We start from the raw sequence: 25,280 nt of genomic DNA on the forward strand, positions 1-25,280 counted from the left end.
GGCTGAGTCTGCTTGAGGCTCTACCAGAACTGCCTAGCGCCATACCTGGCAGCTAACAGGGGTTCAATAAATGTGGGTTGGATTGAACTGAGTCCAAAAACTGAGGCTCAGAAAGGCAAAGGGACTTGCCCGAGGTCACACAGGTATAGAGCGGGCAGCGAGCTCCGGACCCAGGTCTGCGCGGCTCCAATGCCTCTGCCCGGCCTCCCTTTAAACTTAGCCAGGTTTGAGTACGTGCAGTCCAGCAGCCTAACGGGAGCCCTCCCAGGACAGGCTTCCTGGGGCAAAAGTCACCACTCCTCCAGGCCCAAAGAAAGGAGAGGTGAAAGCCAGCCACACGAGACCTTATTAGGGAAAATTAAAGAAAGGAAAACCCAAAGCGCCCTGGTGGAGGAAAGGCCAGCCTGTGAGTCATGTAGCCCAGAATATTCCATTCATAGCTGGCTTCAGGGTGGGCAGGAGAGGCGAGGGAGGCCAACCGCCCCAGGGGCCCACCCCAGGCGGCTGATGGAGCAGCATCAGGACCGGGCGGACCTCGGGCTAGGGGTCAGGCTGCCTCTGCCACCAACTCCCACCAACGCTCCACAAGTCACTTCCTCTCCTAGGCTTCTGATTTTCACAGTCTGTGAAAACAGCCAAGGGTCTGGGGCTGCCACTGCCTATAGGGCTGGGGGTGGGGAGACCAGGTAAAAGCCAACATTCCCCTCTCTCCCCAGCTAAGCTTACCCCACATCCCACCCGTCCTGTTGTGGAGCGGACACCCCGTTCTGCGCCATCCCCAGCTGCCTGCAGGACCAGCCCATGCTACTCCTAGACTGCTGGCAGCACCGGAAGCAGTCTTCACTCAACTTTCAGACCTGCTGGTCACTTTCAGCCTTAGAAGACTATCCCCTGAGAGCCTGAGGAGGGCAGCTTAGAGAACACCATCTCACTTCCTCTTCGCCATGGCCTGGTGAAGTAAATTATAATTCCTGTCTTTCAGAGCGAGCTGCCAAGGCTAAGCCAGACGAAGGCACCTGCCCAAGATCACACAGCTAATAAGACCCGGAATGCAAACCCAGGTCCTGAAGCCCCAAACCTATGTTCTCATTCTGGCTTGTGTATCGGCTCCCAGAGGATGGGAACTGTGGCTGGGCCCTGGGTGTCCCTCTCGTACACGGTCTTGAAGAGAAGGCTTATTTGACTGGCTAGGTGGTTACTCCCAAAGCCCTGCCCAGGCCCCAGGAGAGCTTTGTACATTGAAAACAGGAAGCGCTCCCTGGGATCCTTCCCCCAGCATCACTGCACTCAGGTGTCCTGGGCCCGGTCCTGCCTGCCAGGGACCCCAAACAAGACTGTCCCCACTTTGCAAAAAGGGAATCTGAGGCCCAGGCTCAGAGGAGCCAGAGAGCAAACCTCAGCACCTGTGATCCCCACAGCATCCTGGCATGGCCCTAGCAGCAGCAAGGAGACCACTGGGGGCCCAGGGCCAGAAAAGCATGGGCTTTGCTGAGAGACCCTCCCGGGTCCAACCCCAGGTCCCCCCATTAGCTATGTAAACCTAAGCAGACCTCCTGCCCTCTCTGTGCCTTGGTTTCCTCCTCACTGCAAAACAGACACAGCAGCCCCTGACCACTGGACAGTAATGGCAAGTAAAGGCAGTCACGTGGAATGGAGCAGGTGCCCTTTCTTCCCCTGGAGGGTGCTTGCCTATCCTAGCCATCAGCTGGGCGGGAGGCTCAGAACCTGGCAGTCCCCCAGGCAGCCAGCCCAAACAGGTTCCCATTCGGAGCTAGATTTCTGGGTTTAATATTTACCTGCTTGTGACCCAAATCTTCTGGGGCATCAGGCATGCCCAAATCACTCAGCCCTGAGCATTCAAACCAAGCAGGGACATGATGTGGGAGAGGGACAGGTGGCTGAAATCCCGGTCTCTCCAGGGCACCCAGACCCAGGCTGGCTGGGGAAGAAGACTCCCTTCCATGTGCCCCTACAGACTAGTGCGACCCTCCCGCCATAGCACCCTGCTCTGAAGACCCCGTGCCCCTGTCATATGATGATCCATTTCCAAAGGACCCCAGAAGCCAGTGAGGGCATGTGAAGGGGGGACTGGGACCAAGAGAGGTGGTCCTGCAGACATGAGACCGACCCCCAGAGTCTGCGGGCTGTGGAGGTGACCATCCATACCACCCTCATCAGATAGAGATTTCACTCTACCGGTTAAGACCCAACTTTTCAGACTTCAGTAATAAGCCCAGTGCAGAGAAGGAACCACCAGACTCCGTGCTCCTCCCAGCAATCCTACAAGGCATCACAGATGAGAAACTCAGAGCCTGAGTCAGCTTGCCAGGGTCTCTATAATTAGTCAGAGGTAGAGGTGGGATTGGAACAAGGCCTTCTGGCTCCAATCACCCCAGCACGACTACCTCCCAAGCTCCACACTTCAACTAACATTTATCAGATGCTTTACTGGGTGCCAGGCACTGCACTGAGTGCTTTACACACGACAGCTCTCTTAATCGGTTCAAGAACAAACTGAGAAACTGAACTGAAACACGGGGAGGTTGAGACACTTGCCTCAGGAAACACAGCTGACAAGAGGCAGAAGTGAGGGCTTCTCTGGTGGCGCAGTGGTTGAGAATCTGCCTGCCAATGCAGGGGACACGGGTTCGAGCCCTGGTCTGGGAGGATCCCACATGCCGCGGAGCAACTAGGCCCATGAGCCACAACTACTGTCTGGAGCCTGTGCTCCGCAACAAGGGAGACCGCGATAGTGAGAGGCCTGCGTACCGCGATGAAGAGTGGCCCCCACTTGCCACAACTAGAGAAAGCCCTCGCACAGAAATGAAGACCCAACACAGCCCTAAATAAATAAATAAATAAATTTAAAACACACAGTGCCATGTCCCACCCCAGAATTCCTAAGTCAGTGGAGCTGGGGTAGGATCTGAGAATTCGTTTTAAAAAAAAAAAAAAAAAAGAGGCAGAAGTGAGAATCAAGACCAGGCTGATGGGGCTTCCCTGGGCAGAAGTGAGGGCTTCTCTGGTGGCGCAGTGGTTGAGAATCTGCCTGCCAATGCAGGGGACACGGGTTCGAGCCCTGGTCTGGGAGGATCCCACATGCCGCGGAGCAACTAGGCCCGTGAGCCACAACTACTGTCTGGAGCCTGTGCTCCGCAACAAGGGAGACCGCGATAGTGAGAGGCCCGCGCACCGCGATGAAGAGTGGCCCTCACTTGCCACAACTAGAGAAAGCCCTTGCACAGAAATGAAGACCCAACACAGTCCTAAATAAATAAATAAATAAATTTAAAACACATAGTGCCATGTCCCACCCCAGAATTCCTATGTCAGTGGAGCTGGGGTAGGATCTGAGAATTCGCTTTAAAAAAAAAAAAAAAAAAAAAAAAAGAGGCAGAAGTGAGAATCAAAACCAGGCTGATGGGGCTTCCCTGGTGGTGCAGTGGTTAAGAATCCACCTGCCAATGCAGGGGACATGGGTTTGAGCCCTGGTCCGTGGAAGATCCCACATGCCGCGGAGCAACTAAGCCCGTGCGCCACATCTACTGAGCCCGTGAGCCACAACTACTGAAGCCCACGTGCCTAGAGCCTGTGCTCTGCAACGAGAAGCCACTGCCATAAGAAGCCCACTCACCGCAAAGAAGAGTAGCCCCTGCTCGCCACAACTAGAAAAAGCCTGCGCACAGCAACGAAGACCCAATGCAGCCAATAATTAATTAATTATTTTTTTAAAAAAAAACAGGCTGATGCCAGAGGCCAAGGCTCTTAGCCACCCACCCTTACATCTACTCACCTCCTCAGAGCACCCTGTCCTCCTCATCCACCAACAGAGGCAGAGCCCTTGGGTTGCAGGAGAGACTCACTCTAGGAAAAGAGCCATGGGCTCAACGAGTTTTCACAGAGGCAATGGCTCTGATCCGCACAAGGAGAGAACTGAAGGCCCAGGAAGCCGACAAAGGTGAGAGCTGGGGGGCCCCCTTGGTCATCTCCATTCTCCCCCTTCCCCCAGCCAAGGGACCAGGTGATGGTCATTCCCCACCTGCACCCTGCCCAGGGCCCACAGAGCCACAAGCTCCTCAGTGTGGCCCACAAGGCCATCCCTTCTTCCAGGTCACCCCACACCTCCCCGCTCACCAACGACAAATGTTTGCTGAGCACCTACTGTGGACCAGGCCTCATGGAGAAACAAACATGGAAAACAAAAGACAGAGCCTGAGCTCCAGAAGCAGAAGAGGTGCCCCCACCTACCCAGCCACAATGACCTGCCCTCCCCAGAGCAAGACCCTTCCTTGGCCTGGAAGCCATGCCCTACGTTATCTGCCTGGGACCCTCCCACCTACATTCTGAGCCTTAACACAACCCAGCTTCAGGGAAATCTTCCATGAGGCCCACTGGGAGAACCAGCCACTCGCCCCTCTGAGTAACTAACACTCTGGATTGGAATCATTTGCTTTGCTTTCTGACCCCTCCACCCACTAGACTGTGAGCTCCTTGAGGGTAGGGACAAGGCTTTTCATTTCTGTCTCTCCAGTACCTAGTGCAGCCCTCAACACATGGTAGATTCAAGAGTGATGCGTGGATGGGTGGATGGATGGTTAGGTAAATGGGTGGATTAGTGGATATATGGATGGATGGTTGGATGGATGGATGTGTGGATAGATGGATGGGTGGATCAATTGATGGATGAATGGATAGATGGGTGGATGAATGAATAGGCGGATAGATGGATGGATGGATGGATGGATGGATGGATGGATGGATGGATGGATGGATAGATGGATGAATAAAAGAATAAGTGAATGAAAACATGACAGGTGTCCATAAGCAGTGACCAAAGGCCACTGGGCTCAGGGCTCTACTTCAATCTGGAATTTACCAGGAAGCCCAGCTTTGCCCAAGTATTTAATCTGACCCAACCATTTTCTAGACATATTTCCCAAACCTGGCTGAGCATCCCTATGTGATCACTGTCTGTCTCCTTCACCAGGCTGTAGCATAGGTGACATAATGTCCGAGACTGCGTCTGGTCTAACAGTTAAGTCCTCAATGCCTTCCCCTGGGCCTAGACCATTGCATGAATGAACGACAAACAAATGAACCAAAGACCTAGGGAGCTTTTTAAACATGGAGTTTTCCTGTCCCAGCCAAGATCTGCTGGCTTAGAATCACTAAGTGTGAGACTCAAGGATTCGTATTTTGTTCAAAAGCTTCCTGGAGATTCTGATAATCAGTCCGGTCTGGGAAACACTAGCTTGTCGGCGAGAAGAGTAACCAGCTACTGAAGGCTGTGACCACAGATGAGGGCAGCTCGGAACAGGGTCACACAGAGTCATCACCAAACCTGGCAGGTTGTCACTCTCCTAAGCCTTTTTCGGCTCAAAGAGAGTCTAACGCCCTTTTTCAAAGTGTGGTCCTTGAACTACTGACTACACAACAACCTGAATGAAGGGGAGGCTTTTTTAAACTGTAGACTCTAAGGTCCAACCCCAACCTACAAACTTAGAATCTCTAGGGGTGAGGCCCGAGAATCTGCATTCTTTGCAGGCTGTCGGGGCAATGCTGGCACACACTAACTTATAAGAATTACTGGCTCCCAGTTCCCAAGGGTGCTCAGAGCACCTGCTTGTATCTGGCACCTTCATGCACACCTAACCTCCTGAGAAAGAAAAGCTCCTGTCAGGACATCTGGGGAGTTCCCTGGTGGCCTAATGGTTACGATTCTGGGCTTTCACTGCCATGGCCCAGGTTCAATCCCTGATCAGGGAATGGGGAACTGAGATCCCACAAGCTGTGCGGTGCAGCCAAAAAAAAAAAAAAAAAATAGGGGGACATCTTGGATGACTCCAAGAACCCAGCAAATGAATGAGGGTATGAGGCCAAAAGGTAACAAATGTGCCCATTCCTCAGAACATCAGCCCCAAAGGAAACCAACAAATCACTACACCTAGCCTCTTATCTTACAGATGTGGAAACCGAGGCCCAGGGAGGGCTGTGTCTTGCCCAAGGTTATAAAGGAGTGAGTGGCAGAGCCGACCTAGAAGCCAGGTGGCCATGCCCCAGACTCACCCCATGGTCCCAGGCTGCCCTGCCTCGCATCCTCCAAGCCTGCTCCCAGGTGAGCCTGGTAGCAGGGCAGCAGCTGCCGGCCCTGGACCTCTCAGCCAGTCTTGCTGTCCCAGGAAGACAGGGTGGCTCCAACCAGGGGAGGCTCCTTCTGTTTCCACCACGTATGGTGATAAAGCAACTCGTGCTCCAGGAAGGATGAGGCATCAGAGAATGGAATGAGCACAAACAGTCTTGTCGGTTATGCATCCCAAGGAGACTGGTGAGGGTGCTGAATGTCACAGCTCAGTAGGGATGTCTCCCCAAAACTCTACGATCAGTCCACAGTGCCTGAGTTCAAATGTTTAAATCGTCCTGAGGAACCACTGACATCAGTGTTTCTCAGTCTGCACATCTGGGGGAATACCTGTGTCCTGAAATATGCTAATAGATACTCAGTGCAAAAAAAGGTGTTCAGTGGTCAAAGACCATGGAAGAACCAGGGTAGAAATTGCCCTTCTAGACGTTAAAGGTGCTGAAAAGCCCTGCAATTTCAGAATCTGCTTGAATCATGATACAGATGAAGAAAGCTGGAGGCTGAGAGGAGTTACATGCCTTGCCCAGAGTCACAGGGCGAGGAAGGGGGTGGGGGGACGGTAAGGCTTGAGCAAGACAGCCTGCCTCCAGAGTCCATACTGGCAGCCACCGTGCTTATACTCGGCAAGATGATTCCTCTGTTTACTATCACTGTACTTGTTCTTTTTTTTTTTTTTGCGGTACGCGGGCCTCTCACTGTTGTGGCCTCTCCCGTTGCGGAGCACAGGCTCCGGACGCGCAGGCTCAGCAGCCATGGCTCACGGGCCCAGCCGCTCCGCGGCATGTGGGATCCTCCTGGACCGGGACACGAACCCGTGTCCCCTGCATCGGCAGGTGGACTCTCAACCACTGCGCCACCAGGGAAGCCCTGTTCTTGCTCTTGATCTTCTGATGGAAGGGAGAGAGGGCGGGCAGCAGCAGGGCCTGGGCAGGAAGTCATCCCCATGACAGTGGCCAGAAGGAAGCTGAGGATCCAGCTTCCCAAATCCTCTTCTGTTCTCGGGTCTGCTGTCACTGGCTGTGTGACCTGGGGCAAGTCACGGCCCTTCTCCAGACTAAGATGTCCCATACATAAAATTAGGAGCTTGGAGTAGATAATCCCAGAAGGCCCTTCCAGCTCTAGACAAGAGTCTGACCCCACTGTCCTACCCTCAGCTCCCATTTCCCTCCCCGTCAGCCACAGCCTCTCCCTGGTCCCAAATCCTCGACCCTGTAAACAGCCGCGGCCTGCGCTCTGTGTCCGGGCTGCCAGGCTAGACTGAGCTCTGGCCGACGGCGGACTAAGCACTGCTTTGCTCTCCCTGCCATCATCCCTTCATCATCCTCCCTGTGACACACCCGTTGAGTGTTTACAGACTGGACCCCAATCACCATTGCTCAAGGGTGGATGGATAGGGTGAATTTTTCCATCTGGGGTCCCAGAGAGCCGGTTTTACCAAGAGCTCTGTACGATGGGCCACGAGGCAGGACGGATCCTGCATAGACCCCTAGCACTGCCTCTGGGCTTTTAAGTCCAGTTCTCATATAAAGGTAACTGTATAGCCTGGCCCTCGGGAAAGTTAGCTAACCTCTTTATGCCTCAGTTTCCACACCTGCAACGTAGCTAATAATATCCACCTCCCTGGTGAGCACACCAATCAGTCATACGCACAGCGGCCAGCTCAGTGCCTGGCGCACGGGGCGCTCCATCAATGCTTAGATCATAAGCTGCTATCTAACTATAGGGCTCTCTGAGTTGTTTTCTCAATTCAATCTCCCCCTGCCCCCCAGGCAACAGAGGACAGGAAGTAGAAAAAAGTGGCAGATGTTTCACGCTTGCAGACTCCCAGAAATCTGAAATCCTATACTCGTGGATTATTAGAATTGGTAGAGACCCTATATTCTCCGCCTGCTCATTTTGCAGAAGAGGAAACTGAGGCTTAGGGTGAAGTTAGAGGCAGGATGAAACGTTGCCCAAGCTTTCCTGGCTGGTTTGAGGAAGAGGTGGGATTAGAACCCAGGTGCCAGGCTCCCAGTCCGGTGGTCTTCCTGGGGCCCTGGGGTAGCAAAAGAGCAGAAGGCCAGTATCCCTGGGATGCTGGGATCCTTGTCCCAAGTCTGGTCCAAGTGGCTGTGAGATGATGAGCAAGGGGCTTAGGCCCACTGGGGCTCCAAGACATCATGATAAAACTTATGGGGTTGGACTAGATTGGTGTGCCCCAAAGTGGGGTGGCCAGAAAGCTGGAGCCCCAGAAGATTCTATCAGGTGATTTGCCACGGAAGTTTGACAGGGACCAAAGGGGTTTCAGGGAGGGCTCCAGAGTCAGACGGATCAGTGTTCAAGTTCTGCCACTTACAAGTTGTGTGACTTCAGGCAAATTACCCTCTCTGTTCCTCGGCTGCCCCATCTGTAAAATGAAGATAACCCTACATACCTCAAAGGTTGCCACATGGGGCTTCCCTGGTGGTGCAGTGGTTGAGAGTACACCTGCCAATGCAGGGGACACGGGTTCGTGCCCCGGTCCGGGAGGATCCCACATGCCACGGAGCGGCTAGGCCCGTGAGTCATGGCCGCTGAGCCTGCGCGTCCGGAGCCTGTGCTCCGCAACAGGAGAGGCCACAACAGTGAGAGGCCCGCATATCGCAAAAAAAAAAAAAAAAGGTTGCCACATGAAGTGAAAGAAGATAATGCATGCTGCCTGGCACACTCGAGGCCCTCAGTGAAAAACACCGGTTATTTTTTCAATCCCTCGGGAGCACGTTTAATATTATCCCTCCCTCACAGATGAGGTAACCAAGACTCCAGAGGGGCAAGACACCTGCCCAAAGTGACAGGACTCACAGGAACAGGGCTCTGGGAACTGCTCCCCATCTCTTCCAGCCCCCCAAGAAGGAGGTCTCTGCCTGGCATCAGTAAAATACAGCCATCCTCCCCAGAGGAGACCGCCGCCCTTGCTGGCCTCCCATGACCTGGCCCAGCCCCAGAGAGTTTTCTCATCACTCACTGGGGAGGAAGCCAGTTCCCCAGGAAACTGCTTAAACACGGGGCCCCAGCTCCTGGGAAGGCGGACTCCCAGTTCCCAGCAGCAGCCCAGCTCCTCCCTCCCAGAAGTCCCACCCAGCCTCTGAGACCGGTAAAAGGACAACATTTAAAGGCACAGGAGGACCTGCAGGTGGTGACGGTCCACTGGAGCCTCCTGTGAGCCCCTCGCAGAGGTTACTTGCCACCTGCTTCCACCTTTGAGACTCTGGTTGTTTCACTCAAGAAACCAGCAAACAGGAATAATGACACAGACCTACTTGAGGATATGGGGAGGAGGAAGGGTAAGCTGTGACAAAGCGAGAGAGAGGCATGGACATGTATACACTACCAAACGTAAAATAGCTAGTGGGAAGTAGCCACCTAGCACAGGGAGATCAGCTCAGTGCTTTGTGACCGCCTGGAGGGGTGGGATAGCAGGGGTGGGACAGGAAGGGTTGGAGGGAGGGAGACGCAAGAGGGAAGGGATATGGGAACAGATGTATATGTATAACTGATTCACTTTGTTATAAAGCAGAAACTAATAAAAAAAATAAAAATTAAAAAAATTTTCAATTAAAAAAAAAAAGAAACCAGCAGAAGCCTGGATGCCGTGTTATGCTGCGTGACCTCAGGCAAGTTGTTTAACCTCTCTGAATCGCGGGAACCTTTCTAGACAAGAGAAATGAGCAGAGTTTGGGAAGCACGAAGAAAGCAGCAAGAGTCCACAGAACAACCTAGGAATCAGAGGGCCTGTAACAGCCTCTAAATGTCTCCCTGATGTCTCCTGTCCCTTCCAACTCAGCCCCCACCAGGACAAAAAGTTCTGACCACGCTGATCATGCCCCTCCCCAGCTAGAAACAACTGAATGGCTCCCCATGGTCAAGATAAAGTGCAAGCTCCTAGTGAGACGGACAGAGTTCTCAAGTGGCGTTCCTGACCGCACCCATCCTGACCTTGCAGGGTCCTACTTTGCACTCACCTCCAGCCTCTGTACACACCTGGGACGCTTCCCTCTCCCAGAACCAACTCTGCCTCTAGGCTGCTTGGCCCAGCACTCCCTGGGAAGCTCCGGTGAGCCCCTATGCCTGGGTCAGGCACTCTCCCCTCCCTCCATCGGTTACCTGCCTGCTCCCCCAACCCCAGATAGGTGGTCACCATACTTCACTCATCTCTAGCTCCTAGCCCAGTACCCAGCTCCCAGGGGGTGTCCAGTAAATATATGCTGGGAGGAGAGGAATGCGAGGACAAGCAACTGAGAACAAATTAACGAATCCACGAGCTGTGGCGTCCTCCTCTGCAAAACGGGCATGCGTGGGAGAAACAGCTGGACTCGCTGGGTGCAGACCCTCACCCCCCTTTTGTGGCTGGCACAGGCTTGCTGGGTGGTATTGCACCTCTAGGGACCCTTCTCCCCGCTGTAGAGAGAGGACAATAACAGCACCCGCACCTCACTTACCGTGAGGACTTAGTGGGCTAATCTTCCCAGAGTGCTCATTTCAGTGCCTGGCAGGAAGAGGTGAGTTCCTTGCACTTGACCTCTGGGGAAGAAAAGTGGGAGACGGGCGTGACATGGGGCGCTGAGCTACTGCTGCAGGGTCCGAGTGTCCTTGACACCACCCTCCCAACTGGCTTGGAGGCTGCCCCCATCTGCTGGCACGGGACCCACACCCCAGCAGCCCAGTGCCCCAGAGAATGTGAGCACCACTGAGTCGGGAATGAGGGCTCAGCCCCTCTGTGCCATCTCAGACCAACCACTGACCTCTCTGATCCTTTCTGTCTATACAAAGGCAGGCTGAGGCTGCTTCCATCATTGGGGGGACCCAGCCATCTCTGCCTGTTCCTTTAGTGGCGGCAGAATGACCTCTCCTGGGGGGGAGCAGTCTTGGGGGGACCTTACCTCACTGTCCTCTGGTCCAGGTTTCATTGAGAAACATGAGGCCATCAGATGGGACTGTCCCCAACTTCTCCTCATGTATAATCCAAATCTATCCCATCTTCTCCCATTTCCTAAGAGCATCCTGGCTCCCATCAAGGGCCAATGCCTTCCCCCCCACCGCCCCGACTCCCACATCATCACACCGGGTACCACCCTCTCTCATTTGCCTAAAGATCCAGCTCCCGTAGCTGCCCCCTGTGTCTTGTCCCCTCTCCAAGCAGTCCTGGCCACCAGCACAAACCACTCTCCTGGGTCCCCCCACTTCCCCTCCACCCGAGACATCTTTTTCCAACCCCGCTTTGCCTGGCCAACATCTCAGCGCTGTCCGCACACGCTGTCTCTCCTTGCTCCCCTCCGGTCCCAGCCACTCCCACTGCAGATTCCAGCCCCACCCCTCCTCCAAAAGTGCCCTTACAAAGGCCCACACTGCCTCCGTGTTTCTGTCTGGTCTTACTTCCACTCTCAACGGCCTGCAGCCCTGTGGCCCACCAGCTCTCTTCTGCAACAGGCCCCGTGGCGTGGCATGGCATGGCATGGCATGGTGGGGTGGGGTGTGGTGTGGCGTGGTGTGGCCTGGCGTGGCGTGGCGGCTTCCCAGAGACCCCACTCTCCTTCCCTTCTCCTCCTAGCACCCTGGCTGCCCCTCCTCGGCCTCCTCTCCTGGATCCTCCTCCCCCACCTGGCCTCTGGGTGGCCCCACCTGTGCCATCTATATGCTAATGACACCCAGCCAAGGGGCCCCCACCTCTCCCCGTGGACTTCTAAGCCAGCCTCTCAACGTGAACCTGTCCCCAACTGGATTCCTGGATTCTCCAAAAACATGCTCTCAACCCCCTCTGAACCACCTGTTTGTAATGATACCACCACCCACCTAGACACTCAAAAGACGATTCTAGAAGTCTTGGCTCCTCTTGATTCCTCTCTTTCCCTCAGCCCCTGTGACCAATCCACCAGCAATTCCAGCCGATTCTTTCTCTAAGTCTTCTCTCCAGCTCCATGGCCACCTCTCATACCCGAGCCACCCGAGCCTTTCCTCCAGTCCCAAGTCCACCTGGGTGCCCACAGCCGGTTCTCCTCCTGCAGCCAGAGGGTCCCTTCCTGAGGTGAGTCGGGGCCCACAGGCTCCAGCAGGCTGTGGGAGGGGTCAGCAGGACGGCAATGCAGGCACGCAGTCACCAGTCACCAGTCACCTGCTGGCGAGGCCTCCCCTTTCTCATCTATGAGTCCATCCCTCACCCTCCAGCATCCACTCCAGTGCTTCCCTGTCATAGGCACTCAGTTATTTCTGAATGAATTATCTGAAAAAAACATAAATTTCTTTCCAGAGCTATTTATAGCTGGAATCTTGGGATTGTATTTCGTGAATAAAGGTATTTACAGGAAACTAAAAAGAAACTGCTGATGGCTTCCTGCTGCACCTGGATTAGCCATCCTAACTGCTTGCCTTGATCCACATGGCCCTCCACAGCATCTCCTTATACTGCCCTCCCCGCGTTGGCTGTTGCAAGCCCTGGGCTTTCTCCTGTTCAAACCAGCCAGGATCATTCTGACCTCAGGGCCTTTGCATGTGCTGTGCACCTGCCTGGAACACATTTCTGTCTGCTCTTTGCAGGGGAGGGGGGTCCTCCCTCGTCATTTGGGACTCAGCTTAAATGCCTCTCCTCAGAGGGGCCCTCCTCACCATCTCCAGCTGACAAATTCTGCACCACTAACCCCCACATACACCCCCTCCTCTCCCAACAGCCTCCCCCCAGCCCCTGCTATTCCCATCCTATCACATTAGATTGTCTCCTTGGCAGGACTAATTCCATGACATGCGGTTACTTTAACTCGTTTGTCTGGCTTTTGTCTCCTCCGCCATCACATAAGATCCACAAGGGCAAGGCTACTTACAATTGGCCTGGTCACTGTCGTAAGAACCACCAATTCTGCCGGGACAGTGGGCCAGGCACTGCCCTGAGCAGTGTACTTGTATTACGCCCTTTTTACAGATGAGAAAACTGAGATACAGAGGGGCCAGGTGAGTTACCCAAAGTCCAGCATAGAAAGAGGCCCAGCAGGGACTTCCCTGGCCGTTATGATTAAGACTCTGCGCTTCCACTGCAGGGGGCACAGGTTCAATCCCTGGTCAGGAAACTAAGATCCCATCTGCCACGCGGTGCAGCCAAAAAAAAAAAAAAAAGGTCCAGCAGGAAGCAGGGTACCATTTACCTGTGCCCACTTCACGCCCAGCACAGACCCAGCCCTTTGTAGGCCCTAAATTGGTACTTGCCAAATGATCAGATGAATCGCTGAATAAATGAATGTTATACACTGCAATACTGAGACAGGTTGTCTTCAGGTGGTGCAACAAGGGGGATTTTAATCTTCTTCTCCCTCCCTGTATATTCCAAGTTTTCTCCAATGGTCACATAATACACGCATAATTTAAAGTAAAATAAACCCTTATTTTAAAAGAAATCCAAAGGTTCTGGGTAATGTCAGGGTTCCGGAATATTTTTCTTCGATTTCCAGAGACGGTTATTCCTCTACTTCATTTAAACCATTGTTTTTCTAGGGAAATTGAATAAAAAGCCCGTATTTTTAAAGCTCACTCCAAGTCTGCCCACTTCAAACAATGAAGAGGGCAGTGATGGGAGCTGGTTCCCGCCTTGCGCGCTCAGGGCTGGAATTCAGGGATGCATACTAATCAGGCAGCCGCTGGGAGGGGGGTCCTGCAGAGGCCAGCCTCTCAAGTAGGAGGGGCTCCAGACCCAGAAATGCCACCTCGCCTCAGGCCCAATGTGCAGTCATGGACAGGGGTCACCCCAAGCCACCTGCACTGCCCCGGACCTGCGATGTCCCTGCAACGAGGTGGTGGTGAGGCCGGGGCCAAGGCTACCCTCCCAACAGGTCAGTGGGAAGATGAGCCGCTTGGCAGGGGGTTCTCTCTCGACAGACAGGTCAGGAAAAGGTAAAGCTCTTGGCTCAGCACCAGCCTCTGACCAAGGGGTGGGCACAACCTGCACTGCTGGCCCAGCGATCGATTGCCCGCCCCGAGTTCCCACGGCACGTGGAACCCGCTGCCAGGGGCTGTCAGAGGCACAGAGAGGCCAGGCCCTGGAAGGGGTGGCACGGCTCCAGGACACAGGGTTGAGAGCTGGGGCTCTGGGCAAACAGAACAAGGTCAAGCAGTGCTGCTTTTGCTCCTCCGCGCTACGTGTCTCTGGGCAGGCAAGATAACTTACCTGAGCTGTAAGACGGAGCTGATGATACAGCCCACTCGTCAGGACTGCCCAGGACCAAACTCCTGCGAGCCCCGCCCCCGCCCCCGCCCCCGCCAATGAGGCTGCCGCTCTGTCAATCTGAGCTATTACAATTAGCACTCTCCATAAACACAAGCCATTATATAAGCACTTTCCAGACACCAGGACTTGCGGTCCACCTGGGCACCGAGTTCTATTCTAGGCCTTGACCCTAAACCACAGGGTGATGAACCCAGCTATATGCAAGAGAAAACACGCATTCACTTCCAACGAAGAAGGGCTGAGTGTTTTGAGATTCCAGACATGTGTCGAATCTTCTCTTCCTCCCCTCCTCAAAGGGCAAAGGGGAAAATAGAACAAAGGGGGACTGTAGAAAGAGCTCAGGGCCCACCTGGTTCGAATCCTGCCACTTATACTGTGGCCTTGGGAAAGTCACTCAACCTCTTTAAGACTCAGTTTCTTTATCTGTAAGATGGGATAATAGTACCCACCTGCAGGATCAGTGTGGGAATTAAATGAATTGATGCATGAAAAATGTCTGCCACACAGAGGCATTAAAGTAACATGAGGGGCTTCCCTGGTGGTGCAGTGGTTGAGAGTCCGCCTGCCGATGCAGGGGACACGGGTTTGTGCCCCTGGTCCGGGAAGATCCCACATGCCATGGAGCGGCTGGGCCCGTGAGCCATGGCCGCTGAGCCTGCGCATCCGGAGCCTGTGCTCTGCAACGGGAGAGGCCACAGCAGTGAGAGGCCCGCGTACCGCAAAAAAAAAAAAAAAAAAAAGAAGTAACATGAGTTGTCTTTAAACAAACAAGCTCCCATGCCTAAAAGAAGGGCAAAAGTAGCAGAGGTAATCAAAATACTGGATAACCTAACTAACCGTTACTTTTATCTTTGGGGTGGAGGGAGGGCAGCAGACCCACCTTCCCAATTCTGTATTTTTTCGGCCTGATATTAAAATGGAAATTTTTTTATGAAGCCGCCAGCCACAGATGCTAGGGCTGGAGCAGCAGCAAGCTTGAGGATAACAAGAAACTACCCGGAAAACTTAAAGATTTTCAGGGGAGGGGGTGATCCGCAGAGCACGATGCCCCTGGCAGAAGAGGTCTGGCAGCGTTCCTTTGCTGGTACCCAGATGATGCTGTGCACTCTGACCTGAGAAAGGTTCAGGACTTCGCCTGCTCTGCCACCAGCTCTGCAGGCTACTGGCTCACCTGACACCTGAGCCAGACTGAACTTCCAACAGCTCATGCCTCCAAGCCTTTGCACATGCTGTTCCTTCCACCCAGACCCTTGCCCTCTCCCCATCCATTCTTCTGCTGCACTCTGCACACACTCCCGCTGTATGTAACTGTGCTCATGCCCCTCTCCCAACCAGGGCTCTCAGACTGTACAAGAGCTACAGCCTGCCCATTCAACAGTCTGACTCTACTCTGCCCCTGAATCCATATGGATGGGTCCTGTCCACTGTTGCCTAAGCCACCCCCAGACAGCTCTAGCCACCGGAGTCCTGGCCATCACACCTTCACCAGCCCCGAGCTATTTGACTCGTCCATAGTCTCTCCTCAGGCACCCCAACCACTTTGCCTCCCGGACACCTGAGTCATCTTGAGTGTGGTTTTCCAATCAATGGCAAAGCAGGCTCTCAATTAACTGAAACTTATCCTCATCCCACGTCCCCTCTTCTTGGTGCATCGGAAGATAACTCAGTTTCTGGAGTGGAGAGCTCATTTGGGGGCCACTTATAACCCTACCATCATAGCAGACCCAGCCCAGCAGCTGCCACTCTCACTGGGACGACCCTGAACCAGCCCTGGAGTTTTGTCACATGAGAATGCAAGCTCCAGGGAGGGGCTGTGCTCAGGGAGCTCACTGCTAGATCCCCATGGTGTGCTGGTAAAATGTTGAACAGCTGGTTCTCCACAGGGGGGAGAACTGGGACACCTGCATCGTTTTCCAGTTTCTGTGGTATAAGTGCTCTCACCGTGGCCACTTTGAGCTACAAGGTGTGAGACCGCTGAACAGAGTTGGAAAGAGATGGGCAGGAGCACACCCGTATGTACATTACATCCCCGACTTACAAAGGTTCAACTTTTCAACTTTATGATGGTGTGAAAGAGATACGCATTCAGTGGAAACTGTACTTGGAATTTTGAATTTGGATCTTTTCCCAGGCTGGTGACATGCAGTACAACACTCTCGTGATGCAGGGCAGGGCAGCAGGCTGCAGCTCCCAGCCAGCCATGCAGTCACCAGGGGAAACAGCCGACACGCTTACAACCATTGTGCACCCAGACAGCCATTCTGTTTCTCACTTTCAGTACAGTGTTCAATAAATTGCGTGAGATGTCCAATACTTTATTATAAAACAGGCTTTGTGTTAAGTGATTTTGCCCAACTGTAGGCTAATGGGAGTGTTCTGAGCATGTTCAGTGCAGGCGAGGCTAAGCTAGGATGTTCAGTAGCTTAGGTGTATTAAACGCAGTTTCCACTTAGGAGATTTTCTTTTTTTAACATTTTATTTATTTATCTATTTATTTATTGGCCGTACCTCACGGCTTGCAGGATCCTAGTTTCCCAACCAGGGACTGAACCCGGGCCCTGGCAGTGAAAGCGCCAAGTCCTAACCACAGGGACACCAGGGAATACCCTCGACTTATGGTATTTTCAACTTACAATATTTTCAACTAACAATGGGTTTATCAGGACCCATCAGAAGTTGAGGAAGATCTGTATGTGTGTATATATATGTATATACACACACACATACGCACACATATAAAGGATCTATCTATCTATCTATATACACACATACACACACACACAAAAGATATAAGTAATCACAAATACACAGGTATCTGTGAAAAACAGTGAAATAATCAGGAAGTACTGTATTCTGAGTACTTATTACCCTTGTTTTTGGTATAACTTATTTAATTGTAAATTTATATACTACAGCCAGCTTACATACTATAAACTTGCAGGTTAACAGCCAACTCGCAAAACGCCTAAAATTTATCAACCTGATCTCATTCTTCAGTACAGACTCCAGCACACCACTGCCTGGGGCCGAGCACAGGCCGTGCGAGGATGGGTCACTCCTGGGAGCTCATTAGACTAGGACCCCAAAGGAAGGCGACTCAAATGCCCTCCACTGAGGCAAAGAGAGACCAAGGAACTCTTCAGGGACACATGGCAAGAAAGGAGCTGAGCTGGGGCCCAGGTGGCACAGTGAACACAGTGAACACAAAGAGAACTTTGGCCTACTCTGCTGTTTATGAGTTTGACTGTCTTTCCTGGACTTGAGCGCAAGCACAGCAGATGAGAATCCAAAGATACTAAAGACAAGCTTGCAGAAGAAAGCAAGGACTGGGCGGTCAGGGAGACCCAGGCTTGAGTCCTTCACTGACGGTGACCTTCGGCATTCACTTAAATGCTGTGCTTCATCTTCCTCATCTGTAAAATGGGTATATGAGCCCATCTTCACTGCCTAATTATCAGGGTGGTTGTAGAAACAAAAAGACAGCAGACATGAAAGAGCAACATAAATCTAACCTACTATTATCATACATATATATGCAGTATGTATCACCCACTTTATCTTTTTAAAACTTATCTAAGAAGATTGTATTCTTTCCACTCTTCTCCATCCCACCGTTTAAAAGATGACATATATGCACCAGCCAGACCAGCACCTGGCACATACTGGGTTCCATAAAGAGCTTTTAATTTACTGTTGATTTATCTGTTAATTTACTATTTATTTAAATAACAGTAGGCCTTCCTCTTAAACGAACCTGGTACCTGGGTCCCAAGAAGTCCACCAAGTTTTCCCCTCCCCAGACTCCTTCAAAGCTAACCTGTGAAACAGGACAATTTAGGAAGCATTAGTTCCAGGGCATCCACATAATCAGCAACCATTTACTGAGCACCGACTATGTGTCAGGCGTTGGTGATCAAGACAGACATGGTCCCTACTCTCGAAGGCTTATAGTCCACTGGGAGGGGTAAAAGCCCACCCCGACTGCAGTGAGGGCTCTAAGAGCATCACGAACAGGAATTCTGGAGCCAGCCTGGCTGCCCAGAGAGGAGGAGATCCCTGAGTGAGAAGCGAAGAGGGGAAGGATGGGACCAGCTAAGGCAACGTCTCTCTGGTAGAAGAGGAAGGAGCAGGGGAACTCAGAAAGGCAAGTGTGGAGCAAAGTAAGAAAGACGCAGGCACAACCCGAGGCCTCACAAGCCAGAAGAAGAGCTCCATCCCGAGCAGTTTTAATCCAGCCACAGGGAGCTTGGAGATTTCCAGACTGTGCCCTCCTTTCTAGTTTATATACCCGAGGCCTGGACACTGTGGGGCATAGTGCTGGGTGGACAGACAGAGGGACGGATGGATGCTGCAGCTCAGGGCCATTCAGGCAGGGCCTGCAGGGAAGAGCTGAGCATGTTAATAAGCCTGCACGACCTGTCCTCTCTCCCCAGCATCCGAGGAGGAACAGATGGGGCTTCCGCAGGCGGAGCATGACTTCCCCGGACTGAAGCCCTCCAGAAGGCCAAGGCCTTTGAGGCAAAGTCTTAGCTCCAGAGCCCGTGGGCAGGGCGGCCCCCCCCTACCACCTCCCTGCTGTGGCCCGAGGCAGGGTCCTCAGGCTCTCAAGGCTAAAGGAAGCTTCCTGACCCCCTGCCCCAGGACCCCAGCGTGGAAGAGGGAGAAAGAACTCCCCCCAGACTCCCCTACATCAGGCCTGACCTTCCTCTCAAAGACCACCCCCGGAGGCCCAGGGGGCTGGTCTTCATCTTCACAGAGCCTGTCCCGGACACACTTTTCTGTCTCCAGGAGTGTCCAGGCCTGACCGGGTTCTGTGGCCTTGGCCTTCCGGCTGACCAGGGCATCGTCTCCTCCCACACTCCCCTCCTCCAGGAGGCCGCCCCGTTCAGTCTCTGGGCAGGGGTCCAGGGTGGGAGAGGTGGGCCCAGAACAGAGGCGAGAAGAGCATTCCTGACTCCACTTAATCCCAGGGACCCTCAGGTCAGTGCAGGGGGGAGCTGAACCACAGTGATAGCAGGACCTGAAGGCCTGGGTGAACCAAAGGGAAAGTGAAGCCCAGGGTGGGGGTGGGGGGATTTCCAAACTGTCCCTGCCAGAACCTGCTGAGGTCACACACACACACACACACAGATGCACAAAAGCCAGACAGGAGTCATGCAGAGGGATGGGACACCCGAGGGACACAGAGTCTCCCATGGGGGGAGGAGACACACACACACACACACACACACACACACACACACACACGTAATACAATCGCTCCAATGTCACAGGACATACATACACACAGAGAAGAAACCCCAGCTCCGGGACCTCACCCCCAGAGACACTGAGATACACACTCGCATACACAACCGGGTACACGGAGGAGAGCCGGGCTCCGGAAGAGACTCTCCCCCGGAGAATCGGGGACACAAGGATCAAGCAGGAGCGGAGACCAGGACCACGCGGGAGACCGAGACCCTGGACTCGGCGACACTCGTACAGGGACGCCCACGGCCCCGGAGAGACCCGGAGCCACACGGACACCCTGGCGGGGTCTCGGGGATCGCGGAGCCCCCCGCCCGGCCCCACGCCCCGCGGGCCGCACTCACCGGCTCCGGCCGCTCGGCCGCGCCTTTGTTGTCCGCGCCGCTCACAAAGGCGCCGGCGGCCGCCCCGCACCTCAGCTGCCCCGGCGGCCGCGGGCGCCCATGGCCGGGCCGGCCCAGCCCCGCGCCCCAGCCGCCCGGCCCGCCGCCGCCCGAGCCAATGGCCGCGCCGCGCGCCGCCCGCGAGGTCACGGCCCGGTCCGGGGTGCGCCCGCCGCCGCCGCTGCTGCCGAGCGGCCTGGTCCAGCCGCGGCGCACAACGCAACGCGGCGCCGCCCCCGCCCGCCTGCCAGCCCGGCCCGCCGGCCTGCTCGCCGCGGCTGAAGTCACCGCTTAACCCCTGCTGGCCAGACCGCCGCGCCCGGCGACCCCCGGAAGGCCGGGAGCTCCCCCAACCGCCCGCCACCCCGCGGCCGGAGGAGGGCTTCCCTCCCTCCCTCCCGCCCACCCAGCCTCTCGCCACACGGGTGGGGAAACCGACGCCCGCAGGGGCTGGGGCAAGACCCTCCAGGTTTCACAGGGCTTCCCCTCCTTCATCCCCACCCCCGTGTCCCCCCCTTCCCCGCTTCTCCCTTGGAAAGGTCCCCGGCCCGCGCCGGCTGCTTGCTTCTCCCTCACTTATAGGAGCTTGCCCAGGGCTACCCCAGAAGGGTGAGGGATGCCTGGGTTGGTCCCGGAGGAAAACCCAGACCTGCGATGGGCCCCCACCGAGCCCCTGCTGCAGAGAACCCTCCTGACACATTACATCAGCCCTGCACCCTGGTTTCCCATAATAACCTCAGGAACCATAATCCTGGCAGCTGCAGGCATTGCGGGCTTTGAACTAGCAACCACCCTGCCATGTAGCTCCATTTGCTTGATGAGGAAACGGAGGCTCAGAGCTGTAACTTGCCAAAGCCCACCCAGCAAGGAAGTGGTGGAACCGAGATCCTAGCATGCCCCTCCCTTCCAGTACTCAAAGATGCCAAACCCGGGCTTCCCTGGTGGCGCAGTGGTTGAGAGTCCGCTTGCCGATGCAGGGGACACGGGTTCGTGACCCGGTCCGGGAAGATCCCACATGCCGCAGAGCGGCTAGGCCCGTGAGCCATGGCCGCTGAGGCTGCACGTCCGGAACCTGTGCTCCGCAGTGGGAGAGGCCACAACAGTGAGAGGCCCGCGTACCGCAAAAAAAAAAAAGCTGCCAAACCCTAGTTACTCCCTCTCAGAATTCCAAAGAGGGCCTCCGGATACGATGCAATTAATTACAGTTATCAGCTCATTAATTAAAATGATCCCTGTTGGTATTAAACACTGCCCTGCTACCTCCCTATATGCAAAGAAACTCACACTCAGGCTTATCAGCAATTACTCCTGGCTTGATAATGAGTTCTGCAGCCTCCAAAGGGCACAGGTGTATGTAGCCTGGAGTCTGTGTTGGCCTGTGTGCGTTCTTTCCTACAGCCAGCAAAAACATTTTTTCTTTTAAGTACTCCCTGTTGGGCAGGCACCAGCCTCAGGGGCTAGGAATGAAACAAGGAACCAGACAGACCCTGGCCCTGCCCCCTCGGCTCTCCTAGGCTAGGAGGAGAGAGGGATAACAGGCCACTACAGTGCAGCAAGACAAGCCACACCAGTCCACGCTCTCTGAAATCATCTTATTCATTGATAGGTTTGCTTGTTTATTGTCCATCTCCACACAAGAACATAAGCCCCATAGAGCTTGTCCTAAGAGTCGTTCATAAAGTCATCCTAACCCCCAAGCCTAGGGCAACCCTGGGCTCACACTGTACAGCCAGTGAATAATTGCTGAGCACTTACTATGTTCCAGACACCATTCTAGGTACGCAAGAGACATCAGTGAACAAAACAGGCAAAGCCCCTGCCCTGTTGGATTGTCCATTCCAGGGAAGAATAAACAATGGCCGTGACAGCAGGGAGGAAAGTTTCTGGAATGCCAGGAAAGCAGCAAGAACATCTTCAGATGTCTATCCAGTGACCTCGGGGCTCATGGTATTAAGCCTTGGACCAGAATTTAGGTATTCGGGTCCTGCTGGCATAGAAAAAGTACAAGTACAAGTCCCTGGACCTGCATTTGCATCCTTTCAGACTTCTTCCAGCCCCCCTCCCTGGCTATAGTTGTTTCCCTCCTGGGCCTGAGCCCTCCTGAGTCCTCCAGTCTGGAATGCCTGCCCCCTGTTTGGTTGCACTAAGGTCTACCCTCCCTCCCAGAACAATCAGAAGGCCCAGAATCTCCAGGAAGCTGCCCCACGTGGCCTCTGTTCCCCAACCACCTCTCCCTCTGAGCTCTACAGCACTTCATGCTTTGGTTAGTTGCTTCTGTTAGCGCTTTTGTTTCTGTTAGCTGATTCTGGACATGTAATGACTCAAACTGTCTCCAGCTTGAGGGCAGCGGCCATACCTCAGGCCCCCATTGTGCCCCCAGAGCCCAGCACAGGTTAGGGACATACCAAGTGGACACCCTCAAACCCTTATCAATAGAAACTTCTGGATCCAGGGTTGCAAACTACCAGCTCATAGAACAAACAGAGCCTGCAGAAGCATTTTGTTTTGCCCGCAGTGATTTTATTATTGTTAATTAGCTACCAACATTTAACAATTGAGAGATTTCCCATCCGTTGCCAGACTGCTGGCTTCTCTTAACAGATCTGACGATCTGGTAATGCCAGGCCCCCATGGCCACACTCCATAGGCCCCAAGGCGCGGTGGCCCCTTAGAAAGAGCCGTGTCCTTCCACTTGTCACCATTCCTCCCAGTCCTGTGTCATCCATTTGACCTTGAGGCCCCTCCTCTGTGAATTAGTGTTTTCATTTCATTTTCCATCTACATCCTACTTACACTGTATAAGAAAAAAAAAAGCACATCATGAAACACATAGTCAAGAATAAATGAGCCTGCAGCCCTCACCTTCTAGGTCAGCCCAGGCCCCAGCCCAGCCCAAGTCTCCTGCATTCTTGCTCTCTCCACCATCTTGCTCTCCTGACACGCGTACACCCCTTCTCTCTCGCCTGCCCAGCCTCACATGCTAAGCTCCATAGCACGAATGAATGTACAAGGCGTTTCACTGGGTCTTTGCCTATACTGTTCCCTCTGCCTGAAACACAATTACTGCTCCATCCCTCAGACACTGTGGCTTTTTGATGCTCTCCACATAGAAAACACCTTCTCAAGATCTGTTCTCTAGTGCCCCAAAACTGGGCTCCTGGGCTCCCAGAGCATCCTACAGTCCCCTCCTCCATGCACCCATCCTACCGTGTCGTGTAGGGTATTTGCCCCATGTCTTCCCCCGAACTGTGAGTCCTCAGGAGCTGGGACTCTGCTATCTCATTCATGCTGGAATCCCCAGCACCTGGGACAGAGCCTGATGGAGCATAAGCACGAGACAAATATTTGCTAAATAGTTGAACAAATGGGTTTCAATAGCCACAAAAGGAACAAAAAGGATTTCTGGGAACGTTTCCATGTCCCAGAACATTCAATTAACCAGAATTTCCCCCTCACTGAGCATTCTGGTGGGGCGGGATCTATTGTGTAAGCATAATCATGGATGATACATCTGGATGGGGCCGGGACTCTGTTCTCCCTGGTCTCTACTGCTGACCCGGGAAAGAGGAAGGGAGGGAGGGAGGGCATGGTGGTATTTCCCATTGGTCAGAGGGGCTAAGTGACTTAGCCAAGGTTGCCTGGCAAGCTGGTTGCAAAGTGAGGATGGGAACCCAGCTGCCTCTGCCTCCCAGCCTGGCCCTGCTTCCGTCGGCCCAGGCTTGTAGTAGATCAAAAAGGAAGAGGGTAGGGGCTTCCCTGGTGGCGCAGTGGTTGAGAGTCTGTCTGCCGATGCAGGCAACATGGGTTCGTACCCCGGTCCGGGAAGATCCCACATGCCACGGAGCGGCTGGGCCCGTGAGCCAGGGCCGCTGAGCCTGCGCGTCTGGAGCCTGTGCTCCGCAGTGGGAGAGGCCACAGCAGTGAGAGGCCCATGTACCGCAAAAAAAAAAGGAAGAGGGTAGACGGGAAAGTGGACTTCCCAAGTCCAGATACCACCCCTGCACAGGCAGTATGAATGGAGAGTGTGCAGAAAGCAGCTAGTCCTTGTTATTTCCTGTATCGTCAAACCAGTCATGAACAGGCTCTTATCTAAGAGAGGCTGCATCGCATTTTGATTGTGAATGAGGACGACATAATCTGTCCTACCAAAATGAAACTCTCTTCTAGCAACACTGCTGTCCCTGTCCAGTAGGACGGGCATTTGGAAGGCAGCTGGGCCGCACTGAGCAATCTCCCCCACCACCTCCCAGTTTCCTCATAACTCAAGACCTGCCATTTGTGGGGAAACACACAGCTAGAGGTGGTTTGGGGGGCTCAAGTGAAGAAGGAAACCTGATTTTCTGAGCTACCACTTTACGGGCCTTGCTGTAAGGGAGAGGACAGTCTGAGCAGCTCTTTCTCTTGGGGATGTAGTCTCAGAGTTCTCTCAAAACAGCCATTGGGGGTAAGGGACACTTGTCCAGTGGGCTGGACACAGACACGGGACAGGGCTCTGCACCCCACGCTCTCCATAGGACCCTGAGAACAGCCTTCAACCTCTTCCACTTGGTCCCAATGCCTGTAAAAGAGCAATAATCCTTTTGCCCTCTTCTATCTCATAGATTTTTCAACATCTCACCAACAAAATTAGATAAATAAGCTATTTGATACTATATTATCATAAACGATCATACGTATTATTGATGAGAGGCAGCCTAGTACAGTGGTTGTCAAGAGTTCAAACTCCCAACACTGTTGGAGAAGGGAATACAAATATGAAAAGGGAGAAAAGTAGAATGAACCCTGTGGTGCTGGACCGGAATTGGAGATTTGGGTGTGAGCTCATAGCTCTGTCCACCAAAAGGGCCTGGGAGCAGGGACACCCAATGACAATGAACACACTTAGCAGTCAGATCATGGTTTCTAAATACCATTCTCTGAGACTTCCCTGGTGGTCCAGCGGTTAAGACTCTGCGCTTCCACTGCAGGGGGCATGGGTTCGATCCCTGGTCGGGGAAATAAGATCCTGCCTGTCACGCGGTGCAGCCAATACCATTCTCTGTTAAAAGGAACCAGAGCTCCTTGGAGAAATGGCTGATTTCAGAGGAAGCACAAGCTGTGCCTGAAACATATTGTTGGGCCAGAAATTAATAAATTGCTCAAGAAATGATGGAAACATAGCAAAAGGACACAGAGGCCAACTCAAAGAGGCTTCCACTAGCCAAATCAAGGGCAATCTGAGCATCAAAATAAATGATGATTATAAGGATTTACATTCCATTAAATTCAATTGGAAACCAAGAGT

General features: G+C 53.6%; 1 protein-coding gene across 3 annotated transcripts in view; it reads right to left on the minus strand.

Annotated features, from left to right (window-relative positions):
* The window catches only part of ARHGEF10L (Rho guanine nucleotide exchange factor 10 like), a 146,528-nt gene extending 126,440 nt beyond the window's left edge, over positions 1–20,088 (minus strand). For 2 of the 3 annotated variants that reach the window (XM_081223481.1, XM_081223479.1), the window contains exon 1: positions 19,958–20,088. The gene's annotated coding sequence lies outside the window, so the exon portion shown is untranslated. Of the gene's footprint in view, positions 1–10,596; positions 10,616–19,957 lie in introns of those variants that run through there. The other variant, XM_081223480.1, reaches the window with a different exon arrangement.
* Positions 20,089–25,280: the final 5,192 nt, after the last annotated feature.

The sequence above is a fragment of the Mesoplodon bidens genome (assembly GCF_964165515.1).
Source record: "Mesoplodon bidens genome assembly, chromosome: 2".
NCBI lineage: Eukaryota > Metazoa > Chordata > Mammalia > Artiodactyla > Ziphiidae > Mesoplodon > Mesoplodon bidens.